Raw genomic sequence first — 12,061 nt, forward strand, 5'->3', positions numbered from 1 at the left:
ATAATATGGTCTTCAGAAGAAGAAGAAGGTTTATTGATGGGGAAATAACTTTATGCTTATCCAACCAAGATGTGCTTCCTGTAGTCTGACAGATGGATATAACATGTTCTGTTAAACTGATTATATATATTTTTCTCTATCTATGAACCAAATATACGTTTTCACAATAAAGTGTTTGAATGTAAACATTACTTTCTCACTGTGAAGAATGCAAACAAAAAAATGAAACAAACCCTGAGAGTTTTATCTTTAAAAACATTCCATTATACTAAAATGTACACTTCAATCATCATAATACATAGGTTTTTACATAATACATACTTATTTACATGTTTGTGTCATGTTTTTAATAAAAAAAAGTCTTAAGTATTGACACATTTAATCCATGTGAAGTTTTCAAACTCTCACCAGTTTCATTTATCCACTGTCAGTGGAGGTAAACGCATTAAAGTCAATATTTTTGAATAGTATTTACACCAGAATCCCATCATCAAAATATTACAGCAAAGGTTTTTGTTTTGGTAACTTAAGAAGACTAATTTAAAAGGGATCCGTTTATGTAATTGTATCATATTTTCACATTTAATCTCAATATAAAATTACGCACAACAAAACTATTATATTTAAGTGACAGAATTGCGCTTATTTTAGCAAGGTTTTCGTTTTAAATAAATATACTCGTTACTTACAAGTTCGGAAGCACACGAACTTTTGGAAGTCGTGCAGAAATAGTTGGTCTTGGTGGAAGTGACGTCACCACTAAGGGACTGGCTCTATTTGTGTGAAACTGAAATAATCCGTTTAATGATTATTTAGCTGTTTAGTCAGTCATTTAAATTTCATACGGTTTCCTATTTAATAAAAAAGGTAGGGTATTTGATAAAAAAACACATAGGCCTAAAAAAAGCAAAATAAACAAAACCTTTCGTCAAATAGGCTATGTCTGGTGCTTCCCTTTGGCGTTCCTAAACAATTAACAGGTACGTTCATTCCTTGTATTTTGAGCGTTAGCATTCATTCCTTGTATTTTGAGCGTTAGCATAATGCTGTTAGTTTTTTTAAAGTTGTTTCCTAATATTACTATTATTTATATTTCCCTGTTGCAAGCGTATAGTCTATCTAACGATGCTAAACCATAACATTTGTCAAACAGTTGATGGTAGGACTCTAATAAAACGATATAGTTTATGACACATTTTTGATGTATTTGTAATTACGTACTTATCTCATATGTTAAGGAATATTAGGAAGGAGAAAATAAAAAGTAAAATGTGATCTCTATACATTAATCATAGAAGCGCATGCGCATTTCGCATGTCGTTGTTCATAGCTGCCTGGGTGCCTCGAGTGTGCGCTTAACCACGCACAATCAGTGGTCTGTTTTTGTTCAAGAGTAAATGGTTATGATTATAGTAACTTGCTGAGGGACATGTGAAGTTCCAGAGCTGACTTTGAACACTAACTAACTGCTTTGAAGCTAATGACTAAATTAGTTTCAGGCAAGCAGTCCAGGTGAGCATAATTATAGAGATAAATGGTCCAGGTAAGTGACAGTGGCTTATGGCATGCTGCCATGCGACAGGGCATTTGTTGTGGAAGTCCCACTGTAGCCATGCCCCATATACTGTATTATAGAAGCGCTTCCTCAAAGATAAGCAGGAAAGGTAATTATGAAAAATCTGGACCACACCAACAGACCCTGTCACCTGGTAAATCCCATCCAGCCTTCCCACATCAGTACTTTGGGTTACTTGCAGTAATGCACATTAATCAAAAGGATAACAGGTTGATAATTTATTCATATATTTCCAGGTCAAAGGCTTGAAACTTAATTTGCTCATAAATATGAGTTTTAAAAACCCTTATTCTCAATCAAACAAGTATAAAAAAAAATGTCAGTAATGATAGAAAACAAAACAAAAACTTATGTATAATGTTTTTAATACCTATTTGCTTGTTAATTCATGCATTGTTGCAAATTGCTGTATGATTCAGCCACATATGAGACATTATTTTGAGATCCTAAATCCATAAAAATTATGTTTTTGAGGAAATAGTAATAAGGTTGGTTTTGACAGATAAGGACAGATAGCAGTTTTGTTTGATTTTTATCTTTAAACAACATTCACCTGAAAATTTAGAATATGTTTTGACCTCCCACTCTTAAAGGAATATTCCATTTTCTTAAAAGAAAAATCCATATAATTTACTCACCACCATGTCATCCAAAATGTTAATGTCTGTCTTTGTTCAGTCGAGAAGAAATTATGTTTTTTGAGGAAAACATTGCAGGATTTTTCTCATTTTAATGGACTTTAATAGAGCCCAACATTTAATACTTAACTCAACACATAACAGTTTTTTTCAACGGAGTTTCAAATGACTACAAATGATCCCAAACGAGGCATAAGGGTCTTATCTAGTGAAACGATTGTCATTTTTGACAAGAAAAATAAAAATTATCCACATCTTCTTGTCTAAATCCGGTCGTGATGCGCCAACGTGACCCCACGCAATACGTCATGACGTCAAGAGGTCACATAGGAAGAACGCGAAACTCTTCCCCAGTGTTTACAAGTGTGTTGAAAGAGGACCGTTCCAACATTGTTGTATGTCAACTGATACTAATTAATGTCTTTGTGTCAGTTTTTTGTTTAAAATGGTCCGCAAATTTGCGTTTTATATATGTAACACGTGACCTCCCTACGTCACTACGCATTTACGTTAGGTCGCGCTGGACCGCACCTAGACGAAAAGTTGTGGTTTAAAAGAGCATATTTTTTTTTCTTGTCAAAAATGACAATCGTTTTGCTAGATAAGACCCTTATGCCTCGTTTGGGATTGTTTATAGACCTTTGAAATTCCGTTGAAAAAAAACTGTGTTGAGTTAAGTATTAAATGTTGGGCTCTATTAAAGTCCATTAAAATGAGAAAAATCCTGCAATGTTTTCCTCAAAAAACATAATTTCTTCTCGACTGAACAAAGAAAGACATCAACATTTTGGATGACATGGTGGTGAGTAAATTATCTGGATTTTTCTTTTAAGAAAATGGAATATTCCTTTAACCTCCTTCCTCTCTTCCACTATTTAACTTACAAAAAGTCCCTAAAAGAGACTAATTAACTAATTTGACAGATAACTAACTTTAGGTTACAAACCTTGATCATACATGCATGCAAACATTCCAGTTTTGTTTTTTAATTTAACTGTTTAAATGGTTTTACATTTACGTTAAGATTCACACTGCCTTTGTTATTTACTGAAGCAATGTATTCAGCTTGTCCATGTTAACCTTTACAAATGCAAAACCTTCAGTATTTCTCTTTGTGGCATCTTTTTCTCTTCTCTTATAAAATTTTGGTCATATTTCAGTGAGTGCCTCGGGCAAGTGCTGAGCTACAGGATGAGAAATGGTGCACCTGTGTGCTGTCTAAAGATAGGCTAGCAGTAGAGGGCCAGAGAGCAGACTCCAGAGGACCCATCCGTCTCAATCGAAGGCTGCAGCTGACACCTTACAAAGAGGTACAATTAATAAGGACATTATCCGTCGGCTGGCAACAATGGGGGCTTGACGCACAGACACTAACCCCTGGAGGTCTGGAGAGTAAGGGGAGGGATGGCAGGCCTGCAGGCCTTTAGAACAAGGCTCATTAGGAGCAATTTCTCCACAACATGAAATTCTATCCCATAATAGAGACATCTTTTCAAACCATTATCAGCTTCTCTGTTTGGATTGGGTCATTTTCAAGGATCAATCATACGTTTGTCAGGGGCTGCTGAAACATGTTTCTTGTTGGAAGAAAAATGTCTATAGACAAAGCCCTCCAACCTCTTTTTTTTTGTGATAAAATGTGTGTCCTTGAATCAGATTTTTATTAAGTTCCTATTACAGCGATACAGTCCAAGGGTGTAAATGAAAGGGTTGTACATGGTCAAATCATTTTTATTCATGACAGTTTCTGAAAGCATACCCATTTTGGGAAAGATTATATTGATTTATATTTACACTTCTTTAAAAGCATTTTTTACATTTTTTATTGATTCATATTAGCACATGTTGTACAAAGCAAAACATCTTTCAAATAGTTTCTTATTGATATCAATGATAATGCAAAGTTCAGTTTACTCATATTTGACACTCTACAATATTACAGAAGATAGTAGGAAAACAAAATTTTGATAACAGCTTTCTTTTAAAAGCATTACACTGATTTAAAATGTGTGTTATGCCATCACGTTGTGACCACCTGCCTGACATTTCCAGTGATCAGGAAAGTTGTTGCTGGTTATTGGACTGGAGAAAAGACTTGTACGGTCAGGGGTCTTCACTAGATTTCAGAAAAGGTCATTTAGCTGGAAAAGAAAAGCAGAGGAGTGTCAATAGGATGCTGTTTTATACAGTTTTTTTACATTTTTAAATAATTGTGAAAATTGCTCAGGATAGAATATTTGGCCCATTAGTGGTACGCATTGTTTTTTTGGTGACATTTAAAATTACAGAGTTTTCAGGAATATTTCAGCCTCTACAAACACAAAGCACTTACTATTATACTCAACAGTGCAGCATGGTAAATCAAGGCTGTGTCAATCCTGAGTGCTTTTAGTGAGATACGTAAGCGTATATTAAATGAACCAAAGCCTAATCTGTGCTTAACTCTTCCCCAGTTATTTGGCAAGTCAAGAGTTCCTTTCCCTATTATCGGTTTTATTTTATGGCACATTCCATGGGGATGGGTTGAGCTTGGTTATGGATTAACAGTGCGATCAATGGTTAGATTTGAGTCTGGCTTCCAGAGCTGAGGAAAATGAATTGGAAATGCTATCAAACCTTATCGACCCACGCCTTAGACTTGCTTTCATTTGCAGGCAGAGGATAATATTGTGATGAGGAGCTAATCTCCTATTTAAACACAGACCTCACCCTTTGCATTCTCACTGGCGTGGCTCTGTTTTATTTTTTTATTTTAAAAAGGTTTTTACATATTCAACGAATGCATTATATATGTCAGACAAATATTCATTTGAATAGATTTTGAGTAGTTGATATTTATCTAAAGCATGCAAGATTTATCTTTTTAATGAAATTACTTATTATTGGAACATTTAAAGTACGTTTATTAGCAGACACTTTTAGGGAGCATTTAACAATTGCCGTGAAAGACATTTATTAAATTTACAGTTAGCAGACATTTTTATCCAAAGAGCCTAGATAAACACGTACACAGCTAACTTATACGGCCATAATCTTACTGTCATAGTGATTTGCAATTAAATATATTAAAGGCAGAAACAACATACTTATCTTTAGCATTGGGGAATTGAAGTGTGAATTGAATTAGGTTGAACTTTGTTGAATTAGATTAAGTTTCTTTCTTGGGTGTCAGCTCTTTGAAGTTTGGAGTTTGATTGAAAACATTAAACTATAACAATAGTTTTTTTCAAAATTATTTTTCTTTTGAAATGCTTAGATGCTCATTGCAGTTGGATTATATCTTAAATCTTTTAACCTAAATGATGTTTTTGGTTGATATACACTGTAAAAAAAAACTTATTTATTATTTATTTAAGTCATGTCAACAGAAATGAGTTGTCACAACTTATAAAATACAGTTGAGAAAAGTCAACTTAATTTTATAAGTTATAACAACTCACCTGTAGTTATAACAACTCATCTCTAGTCAAGATAAAATATTAAGTTGAAATGACTTGCAAATCTGAATTAATTCAACAAAAAAGTTTAAGGCAGCAAAGTATTTTTACAGAGTACAAATTCAGCAACTGAGCTCACTATTAAATTGTTTTATTGTTATATTAAATTAACTGTTTAAAAGGCATATATGGAAGATACTTTTGAATTTTCTCTCAAATTCTCTTTTTTTAAAACTGTACAGGTATTTGAATATTTCATTGATACATTTTAGCTTTAAATTAGCACCTCATTCTTGCCTGGACACGAGGAATAACAAGAAAGTTCTAATTGGAAGTAAAAATATGTCAAGAGAAAAGACAATAATGTGTAATTATTTAAATGTTTTTAGTTTTTTCTATATTTCATGAAAAAAAAAACATATTTTAGTCCTAATTCTTTCCGCTTTCCATCTCATATTATTGCACAAAATCACAGTGATTTCCTCCATTAAATGCCACAAATTACAGAGTGAGAGAAAGGGCGAGGAAGGTGGATCTCATTTATTTCATGTTTCATTTTCTGTATTGTATTCCAAAGTCTCTCCTCACATGCCTGCTCCTGCTCTTCATTATTGAAGTAGAACAGTGATTAAAAGCAATTTACAGTATAATTATCTGAAACAAAAGGAAGAAAGTGCCGTCACTTTGCAAAGGAACAAAACAAGTGCGTAATATGGTGTACACCTGGACAGAAAACTAGCTACAGTAATAAGATGCCTCAAAATTTGTAGTGCAAAAATAAAACCGTTTTACAGTGAATGATCACCACCGTAAACCTATAAAATGGATTTAAATATGTTTGACGATGTTTTGTGAAAATGTTGCAGATCATCCACTCAAAAGTCGATGTAAACATTAAAGCAGTTTCCTGTCTTGCAGTAATAACTTCAGAGTTAATTACGATGACATTTTAATCCATCTAATCTGCCCTATGGATTTATTCAACCTTGTATATACTGTATTTGATCTAACCCTGCGTGTTGGTGCCAATAATACCTTGGAGGTCTTGAGGAAATCATGGTCATGGGCAAGCTCCTGAAAGTACTAAAGGGCTCCTTCTCTTCGTACCTCTTATCTTCAGTGAACTCTTTAAAATGGAAGGTCCTCCATGGAGACTGGGTCAATATCCTGAGGGCTGGCACAGCAGAGAGGACTATTGATCTCTCCGTATCTGTTTCCAGTGCTGTACTTCTGCTCACATGATACATGCCACGATTCCTGCCCTTGTTCCTATCAAAGGGCCTTTCTGCAGGGCTACAAAGACGGCCGTGGCTTTCCGCCCAACATGGGGTGATTTTGAAGTTGTTTGGTGACATAATACTGTAACTGATCATATGGGGGGCCCTTATAACCTTGTGGCAAAACAGAGCCCCTGATTGCCAGCAAGCTTTGTCAGTCGTAGAGAGAGAGAGATGGGTGCAGTGATGTGCACAACCTTTATGACAATGAAAGCAAAATAAGCAAATCAGGTTAACTGGTGATCAACCGAATGTCTCTGACTGTAATGAGGCCTTAGTTGCCCGTGGCAACTTCTCCGTTCCCCGTGCACCCTTTTGATCATGTTTGCTTTTCCACTGCGATGGGATTCTCATTGTTGTTTTTAATTACTTTTCCGGCAAATGGCACAGATGAAAGATAGGTGTCTGTAATTAATAACATTTACATAAATTAGCATCACTAACAAGTCTCATTAGTAGCTTCTGGCTTTTGTTTTGACTGAAGTCTCATGTCACCTTCTTCTATAAGCACTAAGTATATAAAACAATATCAGAAAAGGGCCATAATTCACTTGATCTCCGCCATATTTTTGGTTTCTTCATTGGAGGTAATTAAATCAACTGCACATTCCAACGATGCGGGTCAACCTGTGGAAATATGCCCAGTGCTTTATTGCATCATAATAATATCGGCCAGCTCTATTCAATTAGTCAGTTCAGAGAGATACTTTGTGGTCGTGAACATGCAGTTTTCAGACGAGCTCAAATGCTTGATCAAAGGCTCTTGCAGCTTGCCGTTTGGCTGTGTTTAATGAGGGTCAGGACAATGCGCTTTATCTGTGGTTGCTATGCAGGAGACTCTTAAATGCGCCATTTTAGTCTTTTGATATTGGTCAGCACGGTAATGACAGGGAGAAATTTGTTCCCATTACAATCAATATCTGTACAGCGCGAATGAAAGCAAGGAAAATGCTTTCTTTTCAGGTAGACCCGTCACCCTGATAATGACAAAAAAGCCCACAGGTTTGTCTTCAGTGCGGTGGAAGTCATGCCTGAAATGGTAGATTACCTTCACGCACTACCTTCACAAAGGCTTCACGTATGCGCCGTGGCAAATGGAGCGCGCCCGGGTCTCTGTAATGACTCCTGAACGCCGCCCGCTACCCTTCGATCATGTGCCTTATAATGATGTATTATGTCTCCTAGCAAAAGCACTTTTTCTTCCCTCTTTATCCATGTAGTGTCCTAGAACTCAGAAAAAATGGCATATTTACATCTGGTGTGGTAAATACTTTATATAAGCCACATTTGTTTTGATGTTTGCTCGCAAAGACCGACCCCTCTTCTCCGTTAAAGATCCCCCCCGCACACACGCATACATTCTATAACAATGTGCTTCAGCTGAGTAGATCAATAATGCACTCTCTTTTCCTGGTGCCGGCACCAAGCGCTCTGTGATTAGTTTGACAGAAAATGACTCCCTAATCAGTGAAATGTATTCTGTTTTGGTGGCTAAATGAGGGTGTTTACTCTCGTCCCCGTGCAGGTCACGGAAACTCCACACTTTGCTGCTTTGAGACAGAGCACTATAATCTGTGCCAAAAGGACAGGCTGTCATTACACGCCAACAGAGTAATAGACTGACATTGATGCTATGGCGAACAATTGGTTTTCCGGCAACAGTCAGGTGGGCTGTAGACTAAATTATGAAGGAGAAGAGGCAAAGTGTGTGTATGTGAGTCTTTTCTTTGTCATGGAGTCTCTTTCGGCATGGAAAATACTACAGTGCATTTCTTACTGTATGTAGTGTTGCTTTTGGTACGTATGTGCTTAGGATTTTTTTGAGTGCCTTAACTGTTTGTGAATCAATCGAGCACTGTACTTCTCCTGTTAGTGCCATTAGGCAAAATTAAAGTGCTGATATTAATTTTGTTCATTTAAAACAATTATCCTCTTCATATTTTAATAGACAGACTCGCTTGCTGTTCTCAGCCGCTTGTCAAATAGAGACATCTGTACCATAATGAAGCTTCCCCCACCCCGCTATCTTTATTGTTTGTATTCTGTCTCTGTTTCTTTTAGTGTGACACTTTTTCTAGTCTCGTAAAATTGTGTTATTCAAACTTGCAAATTTGAATTGAAATAGAGACATCACTGTCCATAATCCCGTGGATGACAAGTGCGTGACAGAGATCGAAGGTCAATAGCTGTCAAAGTCTGTTCGTTTTTGGGAGGGATTTGTCCTCTCCCATTCAAGTGAAAATCGCGATGGCGCTTTGTCTTCGGCACTATGCCGGAAACAGGCAGAACAAGAGAGGCCTAGCGTTGAGTCCTCAGTGCTAAATTTTCACCTGTCAGCACGTTGGCCTGGTTAGAAAAGGGCAGGGGAAAGGCTTCGACTGGCCAATAGTCAGGGTCAAGGACGGACCAGGCGCTGCCACTCCCCGGCCACATCATCTTTGTATGACAGCATCACCCTAAGGTTGGAGTTCAGTTGGGCTTTTTCACTGACACAGAGCTTAACGTCAAATACAAGATTAAAGCAGGGGTGTTGCATCTTGGCAGAGCCCAAAGGAAAATATCGAGCGCTAAGCCCTTCTCCGTGTCGAGCGGAGCTAAGGGGACAGGTAGCTAATATTAGAGAAAGGAGACGGCCTAGTTAGCACTGACTGCCTGCTGCTTTCCGAGTGCTCAGCCTTGGTCAAAAGGCCACCCGGGCTTTGCTGCTGCTTTATTGGGAAAATATATTACAGTTGAGGCCAGCCGAACTGCCTTATTAGAAGGTGGGGGCGTGAAAGAGATGCCCCTCTGACATACTTTTCAGGCACCGCACGTATCTTCGTATTACTGAATAAATTACTTTAAGTCAGGGTTTTACTCCTCTGCCTTTTAATATCTGAGGTTTTATGAGGAGTCAATAATTGGCCCATTTAAACAAACATTACCTCAGTCACAACAGCTAACAGATTGTAATCTCTGTAGATGATCTTGGAGAAAGATGGATTCGGAGAGTTAATTATTATGTACGACTTGAAACATGAAATGTCTGTTCTTTTTATTAAATTGCAATTTAGGTTGTGAATTGTTTTGTAGTTAAATGTTTAGAAAGCAAAGTTGATGTCTACAGACTTAGTCACTGTTGAAGCAGCCTTTGCATTAAGATTTCCAAATCTTGCGTTCGAGAAATAAAAAACATGGATGGTGAAGATTTATTTTTGATTGCTATCTCAGTTCTACGATTGGATTTTAATGCAAACAGATGTGGGCTGTATATTCTTACCCCGGTCTGTTTTAACAGGCTTCATGCATGTGAGATGAGGAGAGTCAGTGAAGCTCATTAACCGCGCACAGTGAAGTCAGAGGCCAAGGCTCAGATCGGTGAGCAGTTACTTGACCACAAATGTCTGCTGAATCTAAATAAAGGGATTTTCTGATGTATTCATCTCTGGTTTAATATAAAATGCGAACAAATTTGTATTTTGGCAATACTAGAATATTTAGAATAAATAATATAATCAAAGCGTAATTTTGTTTTATGTATTGCTGCCTCACGATTAGTCGTGACCAATCGTTTGCAGAATAAAAGTTTTTGTTTACATAATACATGTGTGTGTACTATGTATAATATTTATGTATAAATAAACAAACACGTACGCACGCACGCACGCACGCACGCATGTATATAATAAAGAAATATCTGCATGTGTATGTTTATTAGGGCTGTCAAACGATTAATCGCGATTAATCGCAAACGAAACAAAAGTTTGTTTTGCATAATATATATGTATGCACTGTGTCTAAGTATTTTGTATATATAAACACACACACATGCATATATGTATTTAAGAAACGTTTACATGTATATGCATATTTATTAAGATTTTAATATATTTTATATTATATATAAATAAAAATATAAATACATAAACAACATTTTTCTTAAATGTATACATGTATGTGTGTATTTATATATAGATGATAATTACAAACAATACACACACAAATATATTATGCAAACACAAACTTTTATTTTGTATGCGATTCATCGCGATTAATCTTTTGACAGCCCTAATGTTTATTATTATATAAATGTTATTTATTATATCAATATTTTTTTTCTTAAAATGATACATGTATGTGTCTGTATTTATTTATACATAATTATTAAACACCATACACAGACATATATTATGTACAACAAAAACTTTTATTCTGCAAACGATTAGTCGTGACTAATCTTGAGGCAGCACTATAGTTTTATGTTGAATGTTTTAATGTTTTTGATTTTAAATTTAAAATAATTTTATTACAACAGTATAGTTTTTTTATTCTGTACACAGATAACACATTATTCAGAACTAATTATTATATTCCCTTTTATTTTAAGGATTAAAAACAACGTTACAATGCGAACGTTATTATAATCTAAAATCAGTTTCTAGCATTAAAGCAGACAACCGGAGAGGAAAGAATATTCCTGCTGGAGCCAAAAGGGTGGCCCGCAAGCTTTTTTTATCAGGTTCAAACCTCTGATATCTCATTGTCTGTAACCAGATGTTGCTGCTATCGGCTGTGCACCAGCCAAGTTGCCCCTCTGGTAAGCTCAAATGAAGATTTATTCAAGAAGCCACGCTGTCCTAGTGCATCACCTTCACTGCTTTCCAATGAGTGACAGTGACTTCAAAGAGAACAGGGTGCCTGTGTCCAAAAAAACATAAAATAACTCCTCCTGCTCCACCATGAACCGCTCACAGAGTCTTTCAGAAATGGATCAGAACGGGCACCCATCCCCTGCTTATCATGCTCTCCTCAAACCCACTGCCCGAGGCATCCTGCAAATCAGACTACTTTTTTTGTGCAGGCTTCATTTGAAATAGTGGGTCTTTAAAGAAGAAGCTAGAAAGGCTGATTTGATGAGACAGCTCATATGCCAGAAATTCTCCAGAAATATGCAGCATTGCTTTAGAGATATGACTCTCCACACTACCAGATATGTGTATACCTTAGAGCCAATTTGGCCTGATTAATGGAAAGTTGTGGTAGCTAAGTTGTTAAGCTTTAGGATGAAACCATTTATAACCATCCCGGAGGGACAAATCTAAAAGTAATATACACATTTAAATGTATAGTTATTGTTTAGAAAATGTAAAGAAT

General features: G+C 36.2%; 1 long non-coding RNA gene across 4 annotated transcripts in view; it reads left to right on the plus strand.

Annotated features, from left to right (window-relative positions):
- The first annotated feature begins 760 nt into the window (after nucleotides 1–760).
- LOC129419743 (uncharacterized) overlaps nucleotides 761–12,061 on the plus strand; it is a 46,519-nt gene continuing 35,218 nt past the window's right edge. The window contains exons 1-2 of one of the 4 annotated variants that reach the window (XR_012357713.1): nucleotides 761–980; nucleotides 3,375–3,524. This is a non-coding gene — a long non-coding RNA (uncharacterized lncRNA). Of the gene's footprint in view, nucleotides 981–1,347; nucleotides 1,513–1,554; nucleotides 1,710–3,374; nucleotides 3,525–12,061 lie in introns of those variants that run through there. The other 3 variants (XR_012357715.1, XR_012357714.1, XR_012357716.1) reach the window with 3 other exon arrangements.

This window comes from Misgurnus anguillicaudatus, chromosome 15 (assembly GCF_027580225.2).
Source record: "Misgurnus anguillicaudatus chromosome 15, ASM2758022v2, whole genome shotgun sequence".
Lineage (NCBI taxonomy): Eukaryota > Metazoa > Chordata > Actinopteri > Cypriniformes > Cobitidae > Misgurnus > Misgurnus anguillicaudatus.